The sequence below is a fragment of the Thalassophryne amazonica genome, chromosome 15 (genome assembly GCF_902500255.1).
Source record: "Thalassophryne amazonica chromosome 15, fThaAma1.1, whole genome shotgun sequence".
NCBI classification, from domain to species: domain Eukaryota; kingdom Metazoa; phylum Chordata; class Actinopteri; order Batrachoidiformes; family Batrachoididae; genus Thalassophryne; species Thalassophryne amazonica.
The window spans coordinates 11,710,106-11,727,849 of record NC_047117.1 but is presented as its reverse complement, the minus strand read 5'-3'; the positions used below and the strand labels follow the sequence as shown (position 1 = coordinate 11,727,849).

Below are 17,744 nucleotides of genomic sequence, written 5' to 3'. Positions count from 1 at the left end.
ATCCAAAAATTTTGTTTGACATAATTAGAGATATTGTTACACCTGCATCTCCTGCTGCAACCATTCAGTCTAACGAAGACTGAGAGAACTTTTTACCTTTTTTAAATCAGTAAAATCCATGCTATCAGGGTAAACATCAAGCCCTCTCTTCCTTCTCCCGTCCCGTGTCTCACCTGTCCACACTGTAATGCTGAATGTTCAAATTAATTAAAAAAATTAAGTAGTGTGAGTTTTTTTGAGTTCTTCTAACTTGTTCGGGTTTATAGTGCATCAGTACTGGACAGTTTCACACCAATATCACTGATAGAACTCATCAGTGAATGAAGCCTCCTTCCTGTCCTCTTCATTTCATCCCCACCTCATTGTTCCTAAAGATGGTCCTCACCACTGGCCGTGTGTTTTATCAGTAAATCAACAGATCACTGATTTCTGGCTGTGTTCCTCAGTATTTTGTCCCCCAGTTTTTTTAAACAGGCTCTTATTCACCCTCTTTTTAAAAAAGTCTAATGTTGACCCTTCTTTTCCTCAAAATTTTACACCGATTTCAAAATGGCCTTTTATCTCCAAACCTTTCCAGAAAGTGGTGCCAAACATCTTAACGAGGTTTTAACTGAACACAATATTCTTTTGCTCTCATGCCACAGTTTAAGAGGATGCTGAACCGGGAGCTGTCCCACCTGTCAGAGATGAGCCGCTCTGGAAATCAGGTTTCTGAGTACATCTCCAGCACCTTCCTGGGTAAGTACCAGCAGAATCCGCTCCCTGTCCACAAACAGTCTCAGAAAAAACAAAGGATTCACTTTGTGTTTCTCGTTCCGAACTCAGACAAACAGAACGATGTGGCGATTCCATCTCAACTCTGAAAGACAAACCTATGAGCCACATCAGCGGCGTGAGGAAGCTGTCCCACAGCTCCAGCCTCTCCAGCACGTCGGTGCCCTCGCTTCGGGGTCAACACAGACCACGAGGACGAACTGGCAAAGGTTTCTGTCTGAAGATTTTTTTCTTTTCCATCAAGTTACCAGCACTTGATTTGTGCTCGGCTATGAATCATCAGCAATTACGTGACTGCTGAAGGTTCATCACACAGCACTAAGAAGGACTAATTCTTGTTGTTAAATACCTTTGATGAAATCATTTGTATTCAAGTTCTAATGTTTAATCACTGTAACATCAACCAAAGCATCAACCAAAGCTGGGTGTTTCTAACAAGGAGCTGGAGGACATGGACAAATGGAGTTTTAACATCTTCAGAGTAGCAGAGCTCTCCAACAACAGACCCCTCAGCTGCATCATGTACGCCATCTTCCAGGTAAGCAGAAAGACACGCCTCCACATCTCACAGGTTTTACACTCCGTCTGAATTGTTTCTTTCCCTTCAGGAACGAGAGCTGTTGAAGACGTTCCGCATTCCAGTTGACACCTTCGTCACCTACGTGATGACGCTGGAGGACCATTACCATGGAAACGTAGCATATCATAACAGCCTCCATGCTGCTGATGTCACACAGTCCATTCACGTCCTCCTCTCCACACCGGCACTCGATTAGGTTGCACAACACACACTTAAATCCATTTTTCACGGGTCCTAGGGTCCAATAGTCCTATGGTCCATTAGTCCCAGTATTAAGGAGAGCATTTTGAAGTTGTTTTCACATTATAGTAGGTCTTATGTTGCACTAAAGTAGGTTAAGTAAGGTTACAAAAGTGTGACAATTAAAAAAAAAACATTTAATTATGGACAATTGCCATTATTTTCTGATTTGAAGTCAACAAGTTTATAGACAACAGTATAATTAAAGGTGATTAATGGTGTATGTCGACAGAATCATATGTTGTAAATTGAACAAAACTGGATCTGGTTTGTTAGTGATTTGAAAGTATTACATTTATTTGTGAACATTAAAATCAGTTTGGGGCTGTAATATACACCATCAAATACTATAAAGAAGCTAGGACCCAGTGAACCCTAGGACCAGTGGACCCTAGGACCAGTGAACCCTAGGACTAGCAGGACCCTAGGACCAGTGGACCCTAGGACTAGTGGACCCTAGGACTAGTGGACCCTAGGACCAGTGGACCCTAGGCTAGTGGACCCTAGGACTAGCAGACCCTAGGACCAGTGGACCCTAGGACTAGCAGACCCTAGGCTACAGTGGACCCTAGGACTAGTGGACCCTACCCTGTTTTTCACTTCGAGGCCTGCTAGAAAAACATGAAGTTGTCTGAGTTGTCCGACTTCTGTCTTTCTGCTTTCACTCTTGTTCTTTTCAGGCCGTCTTCACCGACCTGGAGATCCTTGCCGCTCTGTTCGCTGCTGCCATCCACGACGTCGACCACCCCGGGGTTTCAAACCAGTTCCTCATCAACACGAGTGAGTGCACAAACACACAAGTATACATGAACACTGTGCAGATGTTCACATCCCCTGTATCCTCACCGATTCAGACTCCGAGCTGGCCCTGATGTACAACGACGAGTCGGTGCTGGAGAACCACCACCTGCCGTCGGCTTCAAGCTTCTCCACCAGGAGAACTGTGACATCTTCCAAAACCTCACTAAGCGACAGCGCCAGAGCCTCGCAAGCTCGTTATCGACATGGTGAGGATTTTATTTCCACTCAGCTTCAGTTCTGAACCAGTTGATTCTGTGGTTTTTAGGCCAGCACCTTGGTTTTACTGTTAATTTATCTTAAACTAGAGCTGCGTCACAGCCACTGATGTGGCTTCCTCATGATTCTTCTCAGTCACTTCAAGAAGCAGACTGGTCACAAAACAAGGGAATTGTTTAACAACATGAGAGCTAAAAAATAAATTAAAAAAAAAACCACACTCATAAAAATGTTTGACTTTGTCAGATTGCATTTTAACTAAATGTAATTTCATGTCAGTCTTCTTAAAAAAAAGCAAAAGGATATAAATGTACCTAAACATGCTGAGAAAAAAATACTGTGTGTGTGTGTACATACACACACACACACACACACACATATCTATCTATATATATATATATATATATATATATATATATATATATATATATATATATATATATATATATATATAATTTTTTGCAAAAACCATATGGATTTGAATCACATGTGATTGCATCAGCCAAGCTTGAACCTTTGTGCGCATGCGTGAGTTTTTTCATGCCTGTCGGTTGCGTCATTTGCCTGTGAGCAGGCTTTGTGTGAGCACTGGTCCACCCCTCTCATCGGTGTCTGAACGATTTGGATGCTTTGCTGCATCACATTTTTCCAGAAACTGTGAGAGACCTCCAGGTGGACACCATTCGAAAAATTCAGATGGCTTTCAGGGACAATTTTATGGGGCTTAACAGATTAAGGAGTGCTCCAGCCGGTTTAAGACCGCCCACAGCAGCTGAGAGCACGGCGCACTCCGAGCGACCGTCGACAGGCCGACACCCCACTGAAAACCAGATCCTTTCCAACGTGAAGGCTTTGTTGATCCGGGACATCGTCTGACTTCCACAAAAATGGCAGAAGACATGGAATCAAGACTTTTTCGGCACATTCCACTGTTACAGGAGTTTTTTTTCATGGAAAGAGAAGTGGAGGGATTGCGCCATGGAGCCGCGAATGGCAGCGGGACAAAAAGCACCTCCGTGTTGGTCTCACAGGATGGCTTTTAGATGGCTTTCAGACGGCTTTCGGTGGCTTTTCAGTCGTGTGAGTATCCGAGAAATTGTGCATGAGCTGGACATGCCAGAACATGTCCTGTGAGGCTTCATCACGGCGTCGCTTTGCGCCATGCTGCTCCATCGTGACGTGCGGAATCTCCGCTCCTCTTCCCATGACAAAAACTCCTGTAACAGTGGAATGTGCCGTTCATTTCCACACTTGACGCTGTGTGATCCTGGACGTCGTCTGACTTCCACAGGAATTGCGGAAGACGTGGACATCTGCACTTTTTGGCCACATGAGACAGATGTGTGGAGGAATTCCGCGCGTCACGGTGGAGCCCGCATGGCGCAAAGCAACGCTGTGATGACAGCCTCACAGGACATGTTCTGGCATGTCCAGCTCATCCACAATTCTCGTAGTCACACGACTCTGAAAAGCCACCGAAAGCCGCCTGAAAGCCATCTGAAAGCCGTCTGTGAGGACCAAACGGAGGTGCTTTTGTCCCGCGCCATGAACGGCTCTTGTGGCGCATCCCCTCCGCTTCTCTTTCCATGAAAAAAACTCCTGTAGCAGTGGAATGTGCCGAAAAAGTCTGATGTCCACGCTTCTTCTGCCATTTTTGTGGAAGTCAGACGACTTCCCAGGATCAACAAAGCCTTCACGTTGGAAATGATCTGGTTGGTTCAGCAGGGGTGTCAGCTTGTTGATCGGCACTCGGAGTGCGCCGTGCTCTCAGACGCTGTGGGCGGTCTTTAACCTCAGCTGGAGCACTCCTTAATCTGTGTAATCCCATAAATCGTCCCTGAAAGCCATCTGAATTTTCCGAATGGTGTCCACCTGGAGGTCTCTCACAGTTTCTGGAAAAATTTGATGCAGCAAAACTCCAAATCGTTCAGACATTTATTCGCAATAAAAATCCGACGAGAGGGTGGGACCACTGCTCACACAAAGCCTGCTCACAGGCGAATGACGCAACCAACAGGCTTGAAAAAACCTCACGCATGCGCACGAAGGTTCAAGCTGGCTGATGCAATCACACGTGATTCAAATCCATATGGTTTTTGCAAAAAATAAAAAGGTGGATACTTTTCTAACAGACCTTGTATATATATATATATATAATATATATATATATATATATATATATATATATACACACACGACCCCAATTCAATGAGGTGGGACGTTGAGTAAATGTAAATAAAAACGATACAGCGATTTGCAAATCTTCTTCATCCTATATTCAATTGAATACACCACAAAGGACAAGATTCTAATGTTCAAACTGGATAAACTTTGTTGTTTTGTACAAATATTTGCTCATTTTGAAATAGATGCCTGCAACATGTTTCAAAAAGTTGGGACGGGCAACAAAAGACTGGGAAAATTGGTGAAGGCTCAAAGAACACCTAATTGGAAACAGGTGAGTGTCATGATTGTGTATAAAAGGAGCATCCCCAAAGACTCAGCCATTCACAAGCAAAGATGGGGCGAGGACTCACCACTTTGTGTACAACTGCATGAAAAAAACAGTCCAACATTTTAAGATGTTCAATGATTTCAAGGTTCAATTGCAAGGAATTTAGGGATTCCATCATCTACAGTCCATAATATAATCAGAAGATTCAGAGAATCTGGAGAATTTTCTACACATCGGCGGCAAGGCCGAAACCAAGATTCAATGCCCGTGACCTTCGATCCCTCAGGCGGCACTGCATTAAAAACAGACATCATTGTGTAAGTATATTACAGCGTGGCTCAGGAACACTTCAGAAACCATTGTCAGTTAACACAGTTCGTCGCTACATCTACAAGTGCAAGTTAAACTCTACCATGCAAGCGAATGCATACACCAACAACATCCAGAAACACCGGCGCCTTCTCTGGGTCCGAGCTCATTTTAAATGGACAGACGCAAAGTGGAAAGTGTGCTGTGGTCTGAGGAGTCCACGTTAAAAAATTGTTTTTGGAAATCATGGATGTTCTGTCCTCCAGACAAAATAGGAAAAAGACCATCAGATTGTTACCAGCACAAAGTCTAAAGCCAGCATCTGTGATGGTATGGGGGTGTGTTAGTGCCCATGACATGGGCAACTTACGCATCTGTGATGGCACCAACAATGCTGAAAGGTACATCCAGGTTTTGGAGCAACACATGCTGCCATCCAAGCAACGTCTTTTCGGGGACGTCCCTGCTTATTTCAGCAAGACAATGCCAAGACACATTCTGCACGTGTACAACAACATGGCTTCGTAGTAAAGAGTGCGGTACTAGACTGGCCTGCCTGCAGTCCAGACCTGTTGCCCATTTAACATGTGTGGCCCATTATGAAGCACAAAATACGACAGTGGAGACCCCGGACTGTTGAATAACTGAAGTCATACATCAAGCAAGAATGGGAAAGAATTCCACCTACAAAGCTTCAACAATTAGTGTCCTCAGTTCCCAAACGCTTGTTGAGTGTTGTTAGAAGGAAAGGTGATGTATCACAGTGGTAAACGTAAAACTGTCCCAGCTTTTTTGAAACGTGTTACAGGCATCCATTTCAAAATGAGCAAATATTTGCACAAAAACAATAAAGTTTATCAGTTGAACATTAAATATCTTGTCTTTGTGATGTATTCAATTGAATATCGGTTGAAGAGGATTTGCAAATCGCTGTATTCTGTTTTATTTACATTTTACTCAACGTCCCAACTTCATTGGAATTGGGTTGTATATATACCTATATATATATATATATATACATATATTATATCTACACACACACACACACATGCATGAGTGGCAACAATTTGTCAATTATTAATCGTCAGCTGTTTTTGATAACTGATCATTGAGTGTTTTTACAAATCCAAATTCTTTGATTCAGCTTAATTTGTATGTGGCAGTAAACAGAATTATCTTTGGGCTTTGGACAAATAAACATTTGAAGGTGTCATCTTGGGCTCTGGATAACATTCATTCATTAAATAAAGGTTAATAAAAATAAATCAAATCAATTTTATGGACCTAACAACTAATCAAGAAAATAATCAATAGATTAATCTCACCGGCCACTTATTAGGTACACCTTGCTTGTACTGAGTTGGACTCCTTTTTGTCTTCAGAACTGCCTTAATTCTTCATGGCATAGATTCAGCAAGTTTTTGGAAACATTCCTCAGAGATATTGATTCATATTGACAAGGTGGCATCACACAGTCCTGCCCGTTCTGCTCTGACCTCTGGGATCAACAAGACATTCTCATCCCACACAACTGCCGCTCACTAGATGTCTTCTCTGTATTGGACCATCCTCTGTACACTCTAGACATGGTTGTGCGTGAAAATGCACAACCATGATGCAGACTAAACGGCATGGTTATTGCACAGGTCGCTTTGGACTGGTCACAGTAAAAGTTCACTGCACCCATGAGTTTCTCTTTTTGCTTAAATGAACATTTGCACTTTTTATGATTGTGAGCCACAAAATTGGCAAATCTCTAAACAAGACAAAACAAACAATTGGTAGTTATGGTTGTTCTGCATCCAGGTGTTGGCCACAGACATGTCCAAACACATGACACTGATGGCTGACCTGAAGACCATGGTGGAGACCAAGAAGGTGACGAGCTCCGGAGTTCTGCTGCGGGACCACTACACCGAACGCATACAGGTAACCGGCGCCAACACACCACCATTCTGGGTTCTTCACGTGTGGGTCACTGACAAATCTCCTGATGCATCATCGTGCTTTGAACAACTTTTGAATGTTTTGTCTTGTTGAAAGATGGATGGGTCCATAAATATTTGGACACTAAGGTTTCATTTGAAGCAGTTTGCCACAGCTTGTTAAAATCTAAAGCAAATAATGAATCTGAAGTCAAAGCATCACTGTCCACTTGAAAGACAGCAGTGTTAGATATATTTGTGTGTTCAATTAGGGTTTCTTTGTTTTCTGTACTCGTTTTGGTATTAAAGTAGTTATCTTAGGATTGTACAACCACTGGCAAAAATTATGGAATCACCGGCCTCGGAGGATGTTCATTCAGTTGTTTAATTTTGTAGAAAAAAAGCAGATTACAGACATGACACAAAACTAAAGTCATTTCAAATGGCAACTTTCTGGCTTTCAGAAACACTATAAGAAATCAGGAAAAAAATTGTGGCAGTCAGTAACGGTTACTTTTTTAGACCAAGCAGAGGGAAAAAAATATGGACTCACTCAATTCTGAGGAAAAATTATGGAATCATGAAAAACAAAAGAACGCTCCAACACATCACTAGTATTTGTTACACCACTCTGGCTTTTACAACCCCTGGCAAAAATTATGAATCACCGGCCTCGGAGGATGTTCATTCAGTTGTTTAATGTTGTAGAAAAAAAGCAGATCACAGACATGACACAAACTAAAGTCATTTCAAATGTCATCTTTCTGGCTTTAAGAAACACTATAAGAAATCAGGAAAAAAAAAATTGTGGCAGTCAGTAACGGTTACTTTTTTAGACCAAGCAGAGGATATGTCAGTCCAATTGGTGCAACAGCTCTCCAAGGTGTGATCACTCCTTTTTTAGATGCAGACTAACAAGCGATCTGATTTGATGCAGGTGTTAGTTTTGGGGATGACAATTTACAGGGTGATTCCATAATTTATTCCTCAGAATTGAGTGAGTCCATATTTTTTTTCCCTCTGCATGGTCTAAAAAAGTAACCGTTACTGACTGCCACAAAGCCAGAAAGTTGCATTTGAAATGACTTTAGTTTTGTGTCATGTCAGTGATCTACTTTTTTCTACAAAATTAAACAACTGAATGAACATCCTCCGAGGCCGGTGATTCCATAATTTTTGCCAGGGGTTGTATTCTTAGTTATTAAGAATAAGTTAACTCTTATTCTTACTGTCCTTTGATCTCTCTGTTGGTATGTGCACGTCAAATCAGATTTAACCAGGTACTTTTTTTTTTTTTTACCATTTAGGACAAAGAGAGTTAGGTTAGATTATAAATAATATATGTTGCGTTACTGCGCAGGTCTTGGGCAGGGGTTGGACCTCATTCGAATGCCATGGGGGCCAATATGGAAAGGATTTTGCAAATAAGTTCCGCCTATGTCACACCTATGAAATGTTTTATGTAAACTGTGTCCATTGTTCGGGATTCTGTAAGGGCGGCTCTCGTCTGTGAGAGAAGCTGTACAGAATCCAGGCCTGATATTCTTTTTCACTGTGACTTTGAATAAATTTAAAAGTGCGGAATAATTCGGGTTTATACTTTGTGGAGGACAGTGTTATAGTAAGAACCGGGGGAAAAATAACAGCAGCATTCACACCTTTGTTTGTTAGAATGGTGAAAATGCATGCAAGTAGGCCCTAGAAGTCATGCATGGTCAATACGATTTTTCTTGCATGGAGTTTTTCACGGATTTGGGGTAATTTGGGGACACTGAATGTGAATCTGGTGTTAGTTTTTGCCAATCACATCAGATTTTTGAGATATGAAAACCTATTTCTCATATCAAGCAATATATATATACAGTGAGCAAATAAAGATTTGATCCACTGCCTGATTTGCAAGTTTTCCCATCTACAAGAGACAGAATCTAAAAAAAAACAATTCAGAAAATCACATTGTATATGGCATGAAATCAGTATTGATCACCTACCAACCAGTAAGAATTCTGGCTCTCACAGACCTGTTAGTTTTTCTTTAAGAAGTCCTCTTATTCTGCACTCTTTACCTGTATTAATTGCACCTATTGAACTTGTTTACCGTATAAAAGACACCTGTCCACACACTCAATCAACTCACACTCCAACCCATCCACCATGGCCAAGACCAAGAGCTGTCCAAGGACACCAGGGACAAACTGTAGACCTGTACAAGGCTGGGATGGACTACAGGACAACAGGCAAGCAGCTTGGTGAGAAGACAACAACTGCTGGCATAATTAATTGAAAATGGAAGAAACACAAGATGACTGTCAGTCTTCCTCAGTCTGGGGCTCCATACAAGATCTCGCCTTGTGGGGTAAGGATGATTCTGAGAAAGTCCAGAACTACACAAGACGACCTTGTCAATGACCAGAAGACAGCTGGGACCACAGTCACAAAGATTACATTAGTAACACACTACACCGTCATGGTTTAAAATCCTGCAGGGCAGCAAGGTCCCCCTGCTCACACCAGCACATGTGCAGGCCTGTTTGAAGTTCACCAGTGACCATCTGGATGATCCAGAGGAGGCATGGGAAAAGGTCATGTGGTCAGATGAGACCAAAATAGAGCTTTTTGTTATCAACTCCACTCGGTGTGTTTGGAGGATGAGAACAACCCCAAGAACACCGTCCCAAATGTACAACATGGGGGTGGAAACCTCCTTTTTGAGGGTGCTTTGCTGCAAAGTGGATAGGACGACTGCACTGTATTGAAGGGACTGAGGGATGGGGTCATGTATTGTGAGATTTTGTCAAACAACCTTTTCTCTAAGTAAGAGCATTGAAGATGGGTCGTGGTTGGATCTTCCAGCATGACAATGACCAAACACAAACACACAGCCAGGGCAACTAAGGAGGGGCTCCGTAAGAAGCATTTCAAGGTCCTGGAGTGGCCGAGCCAGTCCCAAACTTGAACTGAAGCTGGGTTAACTGTTTTGAAAAGGATACATGCATCTTATACGGAGGCAGACGTGTCCATCTGGGTATATATGACAGTCATGTGATGGCGAAGACGTGCTTCTTGCTCCCAACATACACTCAATAAACTGGTAACACTTTAAATTAAGAGTAGATTAACTGACATTCATTCATGTAGTTATAAGCATTAACTAACAGATAATGTTAACTAATGTTTAATAATCCCATCTTCCCAACAGTGTAGTTTTCATGCATCATTTTGTTACTGTAGCGAGTGCGGAGACTTGATGCAGATCTCATCAGAACTGTCATCTGCAGCAATGCATGAAAAAATACACGTAGCTATGAAGTGAACCTTGATTAGTTTAAGGAGCAGCGGTCTTGACATTTTGACATGCCTCCTGTTGTGTACTAAAGCTGTTGTACGTATATTACGTTGTGTACAGGTACTGAGGAACATGGTGCACTGTGCAGACCTCAGCAACCCCACCAAACCTCTCCCGCTGTACCAGCAGTGGACAGAGAGGATCATGGAGGATTCTTTCGACAGGGTGACAAGAACGAGAGCGAGGAATGGAGATCAGCGCCATGTGTGACAAGCACACGGCCTCTGTGGAGAAAAGTCAGGTAAGTCTCACTGCAGAGTGTAAACACAGCGTTTCATATCAGCATGTGCTTTCAGAGTTCACCCCAGACAAGGCAGGCTGTGTCTGAATTCACAGGCTGCATCCTTCGGAAGTTGCATTCATTGACCACAGCAACCATATTAGCGTAACTAGGTTGTTTCATTTTGAAGGCTCCTTGGATTTTGGCTGATGAGTACTGCGTTTTTTCCACCGAAATAAAAAAGATACAACAGATGTTCTCTTTGCCAAGAGTCCATGTGCAGTCCCTCACCTACCAAGACAAAATAGTTGGTGATTTAAAGGGGAATTTCATGCTCCACATGTAAAATATAAATATGTATTAAAGATTAGGTGTCAAAATCCAACCCCTCGTCCACACTGTGACACCTGGTCCTGGTGGATCAAGTAAGGATTGTCTGTTGGAGTGAAACACGGTGGGAACTTTGTGTGCCCTGTGGTCCCTACGGAAGCAATGAAGGACCATCAGGAACTGTGAATACAACACGGCTAACAGGGTTCTGGTGAAACAAGAAGTCCTCATCATCAGCGGAGGAGGTGATGGCCTGTAACCCAACGTCTGTGAAGGCGGCTGAATGCTGCCACAGGTCCTCTGCCCCTGATCATTTGGAATGTCCCAGCCATTGGACCAGGCTAAGGATCTGTCAACATGCAAGAACATTCCTACATTAAACAAACCCACACACAGGCATCTCTAGATTGACTCTGGATATAGATACCCCATCTGGGAATCGATCAGGAGACAGATCTTCACCACAGAGGGACTGCGACAACATTGGAAAATTACTAAATTATAGGTTACGGTCACTATGGGAGCTTGTCACGTACAGGTCAAGGTTGCTAGGTGACTGGGGGTAGTGGTGAGAAAAGCTAATGACATAATAGCAAAATGGTTCATGGGGTAGACAGGCTTATTCACTGGGTCGGCCTCTGTGGTCGCAGGAGGCCAGATCTTCGTAGAACGCAGCCTTTGAAGGATGTGGCCAGTATAAATTTATTCAATATACACCAAAACCTGCAGGATTCTTCCTCTGATGGGTTTGATCATTACACACTAGGTTTCATGTAGACTGGCTGGATTCTGAGTCCTAATGGACTACAAATACCAGTAAACACTGTCTCAGGCCCCAAATCTGCTACCTAAGACAATCTGACAATTGTCTCATTTGTTTTCATTGTCTAATTGTCAATCTGACAATCAGTCTTGTCCATTTGTTCTGTAAGTTAATGGGAGTCCATTTCGAATTCATCCTCAAGCTTTTTATTTTGGAGCAGAGGATCTGAAACTGGAGCATGCAGCAACTGCATAATAAAGGGCATAAACAACTGGAGGAGAAAAAAATGTCAATTTCAGCAAAAATTTACTTTATTTATGTGGGAACAAAAGACTATGGAGACACTGCAAGGAGAGTCCAGACTACATGTTATTTATAACAATGGGAGAAGGATGTCCTGAGCATGACGTTAAACAGCATCTGAACCTGTAGGCTCTCCTCCAACCTTCAGAGTTTTAAACGAGTGAAGAAGACTTCTTTTGGTGCTGTCATACTGGTTCATGATTAATTTTAACTGAATGTATGTAACGCTGTAACAGTAGAGGTCCAGATGAAAAAGATGATGCACTCTTCACCAGATCTATTTTTTAATTTGTATTAGTTTGTGAGGTGCTGTGAATTATATGCTGAAAAAACACAGGCCTGTTATTTATAATTGTAACTTTATTTACATAAGACTTCACCAGGTGTAAAAAGCACTGAACAGACACAAACATCAATAATAAAACTAGAGTACAACAATTCACACAAATCCCAAATCAAAAAGCTGTTAACAAAAACCAATATTGATTGTATTGCTTTTGGCTTAATGGGCTTAATGCTGCTCTCACTTTTTGGCATTTGACTTAGCAGACATTTGCGTGCATCTCACTGTCTCAAATAACATACAGCCTGCTGTCCAGTGCACATGTTTGTCCATTAATTTTGTGATTGATGGATCCCAACACCAACCAGCAGAGGCATCGCTGTGCATGTGGCCTCCAGTGAGTACTTGTCCGTTGTTAAATTTAGCCAGTGGTGGGCACGGATAACCAAAAAATTAACTTCGATAACAGATAATCAGATAACTGAAACGTTATCTTCCATAAAGATAAAACAATAAACCACCCAAAAATGTATCGGAAGTTACAGATAACCGATAACAGATAAATTCCAATATTATCCCTTGCACATTTACAACTACTAATAAACAAATTCAATAGCTTCTAATAATATTAAAAATAATAAACTCAAACCGTAAAACCACACGTTTTTCTTTCAACAATCTACCTTTTGTGGTAGCTTTTATTTACTATAGCACTCCTAACATAGATCCTGAGACCTAAACAATGAGATCACATTTTTTTTCCCCAGTCAGCCCCTGCTAGAAAATCGTTTATAAAAAGCCTTCCCAACACAGAGGCACCTTAAGAGCAGCTGTAAAACAAGCTTTCTATCAATTATAAAACTCCAGTAAGGCGGAGGTCTTGAAAAATAAAGTCATATTGAGTTATGGTGTTGATTTATAAATAACATTAATACCAACAGAATAACTCCATTAATGTCAATTCTATCATTTGTACATAGTTAAAATATAGCATATCTTTTAATGTTGAATAATGCACTAATTCTGAGGTTTTGTAACAAAGAGACAGATCGCAAAGGATTCTGGGTAAAGGTGCCTCTCCTAAACACTGATTGGTTCAGTCATTCATTATGTAAACCAACACGTTAATGTGATGTCTGTCGTGTGTTGGTGTTTAAATGTGCTTTTGTAAAATATTCCATTTTTTTTATTTGTAAAAACAGGCATTTTTACAGAGCCCTGGAAGTGTCATCACAAAATTTCTCTCTTTACAACATTCATTTGATGTTGTAAAACGTGCTTTACAGTGTGCAAGATGATTTTTCATGGAGGAATTTTTTGGACCAAGTTTCAGGTTAATCGTGCGTCCTGCATCGTGTAGTGTTCATGGAGTATCAAGCTGCGGTCAACATCTGACGACCACCTCCTGATCGCCGATCGTATGGTCGAATGAGAATCAAACCTGTTTGATATATTATTGTGGTCGGCCGTCGTGAGGTTATCCTGCTGCTGAAAGCTACAAGCAGCTTCCAACCGTTCACACTGTGCCTGTGCAAACACTGCAGAGCTGTCTTGTAATAATATTATTATTTTGCAGTTGTTTTGTTTTTAAACTTCATTTGTAAAAAAAAAAAAAAAAAGCCATTTGCAAAGCAAAAAAGTTGATTTGACAATCATCTGACATAACCGGGGTCAAAATAAATAGAACACTGCCATCTACTGGTTCCCAGACACTGCCATGAGCACTACTGGCCAGTAGATGCTAGATGGCAGTAGAGGCCTTCAAAACAAATTCTAGATAATCCCTGTCTGCTCACATTTAAAATGCGTGGAATTTAACAAACGCAATTTAAAAAAATCATCTATAAACGCAGAGAATATATACAAGAGAGTTTTAGGCACTAGAGTTTAATGCTGTTGTCCGTGGAGCCTGAACAGTGTCTGAAATGCATTTTTTTGTATAAGCAGTTCTCTGCTGTTTGCAAAGGTTATAACTGTGCGTCTGTTACAAAAGTTTTAACAGGTGGGTGCTGAACTAATTTTAAAAATGCTTGTTGCTATTTAGCTTTGTTTATTTATCTGTTTAAAAGTTATCGGACAAAAATTGATCAGAAGATAATTGGTCTGATAATGGTTTTTAAAGTTATCTAAAAGATAATCTGATGCTGAAACATTATCTTCGATAATTATCTGTTATCCGATTATCGGAAGTGTACCCACCACTGAATTTAGCCCAGCGAAACGTGGCGTGACAAAGTGAGTTCCAAACAGAAAATGGGTGTGACTTACACTCCAGTGCAACCTACATATGTTGTTTCTTCTTCACAATGTGTTGTGGGCTAACATCCTATACTTAAAACTTCTAACTGCGACAGGCGGCTAAAATAAAAACTTTTTTAAATTTCTGGATGTATCCTCTGGACTCGTCACCAAGCACTTTGTTTTCTGTCCTGTCTTCTGTCTCTCTCTCTCTCTCTCTACACAACTAATACAATGCCACTGTCTGCTGTAGAAGCACAGACGCCATCGTGACTGCACTGACATTTGCATGTGTCACTGTAGTCGACACATTCTGAGAAAACACCAAATGTTACGGCCACAGCGGCGCGAGTGGAGCCTTTATGATGGCCTCAGTTACACTCGCATTATTCTTCCTTCCACTGTAGGTGGGTTTTATCGACTACATCGTCCACCCGCTGTGGGAGACGTGGGCTGACCTGGTGCACCCGGATGCCCAGGAGATGCTGGACACACTGGAGGAGAACAGGGACTGGTACTTGAACACCATGCCTCAGTCTCCGTCACCGCCGCCCGACAGGCACCTCCAGCACGACCGCTTCCAGTTCGAACTCACGCTGGAGGACCTGGAACACAACAATCACAATCACGTGCACCTGAGGCCCAGCGGTGGGAGGAGCGCACGAGGGCGGAGAGCCATCTGTGGAGACCGAATGATGGAGGAGGAGGAGGAGGAGCAGAACGACAAGGAAAATCACAACAGTGAGCAGAATGGAATTCGAGAGGAAGAGGTGCATGAGACCGCAGGAGCAGGACAGGTCAAAGAAAACCAGGCGGTAAAAGAAGGCAATCCAGAAGAGGAGACACAGGAAGAAGAGGATGACATAAACCCAAAAGAGGAGGAGCAGAAGCAACAAGAGGATGAAGGAGCAGGAGAAGAGAATGGAGGAAAGCGAAGAGGGAAAAACAGGAGAGGAGGGGGGATGGTGAGGATGTGGAACAGGAAGGAGAAATCGCTGTGGAAAAGGTGGAGGAAAATGAGGAAGAGGAGGAGACAGGAGAATTGAAAGAGGCAGAAGACTTGTCAGGTGAATGAAAGCAGGGAAGCAGAAGAAGTGAGCGAGGAGAGTTAGTTGGGTGTAAAAACAAATGATGGGGGTCAGTGAGGAACGTTGTTAATCAGGATTTGCTGTAGTGGACTAACGGTGCCAACAGAGGGAGCCAGAGAGGCAGTAGAACTATGGGGGGGGGGGGGGGGGGGGGGGGAAAGCAATTTTTTTTCCACAGACCACGTTGTCACATGACCCTCTCAACAGATAGCCGTTGAACCTGGGACATCTTAAAAAGCCTAAGATCCAGTTCAGACGGAGCCACAGTGGACATTGAAGGTGGAGGACCACATCGCTGCAGGGCCTGGACCATTTAGTAGCGATTCCTCCCCCCACTCACCTCGTATCTGTGCATCCATCACTGCCATAGGGGTTCTGGGGGATACACTGAGAGTTTTAAGGGACTTTTTGTAGCACCCAGCAATTTAAAATCTGAAATAAGTTCATGCAAATAAGTGCGTGCCTGTTCTCTCGTGTCTGTCGCCCTGTCTGTTACTGCCTGCCTCACTTAGGAGGAGGGACGGCGGGTTACACGTCACTCAAACTTGTTCAACTGTTTAAAGAACGTCAACTTCCTGTGTCAAAAAAAGTCTGGAAAATGTAGTCTTGTCTTATATTTACTGCAAATTCTCTGTTTGGGAATGGGACTGTAGCACACAGCTGGGTTCTGATCTGGGAACAGTTCCCCACCCCCTCACGTATTCACCTTAACTATGCTGGATTTGTGTAAGCGCTCGTCTTATTTGCAGTACTGTTACGACACAGAAGAACGTCTTATATTCAGGTGGAAGCGTCTGCAGCAGCGCTAAAAGCTGACTTATTGTACGTTTTGATGTTGGTTCATGTTGAAGTGTTTGATCCCTCGTCCAAAAAAGAAAAAAGTCTTACAAGGATCAGTTTTACCAGTCTGACTGTGACTTTTGATTCCCCGGTGGATCGTGCCAAACAGTCCCACGACCAGCACTGAGCATTCGGCCGTCGTCTGAGCCAGGACACTGCTCGTCCATGAAGCAATGAACTGTGGGACCAGGCTAACGGGTGTAATGGTCTTCCACAAGTCCCATTTTAATTTATTGTTTTTTTGTAACATGATATCTGGCACTTTATCAAACACCCCTGTTACATATCTGTACATAACATATTTTAATCTGCTGATGTCATAATAAATCTGACCAATGAGGTTCTAGTTGCTCGTTCTATAGCAGGTCTCAGGTTTGATCTCGTACATCCATGTTTTCATCACTCGTCCTCTGTTTTCGGCCCAAGAACATGTTAGGTGTTGATTCCAATCCTGCTTCTCCTCTCGTGAAGGCTGCTGAACTTTATAGTCTCATCTCAGACGTACCGCCACAGGTTAGTCAGTTAATGCTAGTTGTGAACTGAGTCACTAGTGGTGGGTGCAGTGCACTGGGTGGTAAACTTGTATTCAATTCTCTGTTTGAAAATGAGTCTGTGCTGGTTCATAGTGAGAAAATATGTTACATTGATGGCTGAAGACCAGTTTTTATTCTCACGCGTCTGCGTCATATCTGGCACAAGAGGATTATGGGTAACCACGATGTGCACCCTGCCTCACAACAGTGGGTTGTCCAAGCTGCACAAAGCGCTTAAAACTGTTTATGGTAAACGCAGATTGATTTCAGCACACAAAGCTCCACTGCTAAGCTAACAGGCTGAGAACTATTGGCTTCTGCTTCTGGGATTCTTCAGTCATCCATTTTGCAACTTCCCATAATGCCCTGTCTGTGTGCACTGTAGTTCTGAGCTGGGGGCCTGAGTAGCAAAGGTTTAGTGCTTATTTCATCTCATGGAATTTAATATGTGTAAAGTGCTTTTTTTTTGTTTTTATTTTTTTAATCTGTGGAAGGGACGT

At 42.4% G+C, this 17,744-nt stretch overlaps 1 protein-coding gene and 1 pseudogene across 1 annotated transcript in view; one reads left to right on the top strand and one right to left on the bottom strand.

Moving 5' to 3' along the window:
- Positions 1 to 16,018, top strand: part of LOC117526790 — a 28,377-nt pseudogene extending 12,359 nt beyond the window's left edge.
- The window catches only part of ears2 (glutamyl-tRNA synthetase 2, mitochondrial), a 37,177-nt gene continuing 34,112 nt past the window's right edge, over positions 14,680 to 17,744 (bottom strand). Inside the window, exons 11-12 of the mRNA XM_034188866.1 lie at positions 15,934 to 15,943; positions 14,680 to 14,689 (exon numbers count right to left, since the gene is read on the bottom strand). The gene's annotated coding sequence lies outside the window, so the exon portion shown is untranslated. The remainder of the gene's footprint in view (positions 14,690 to 15,933; positions 15,944 to 17,744) is intronic.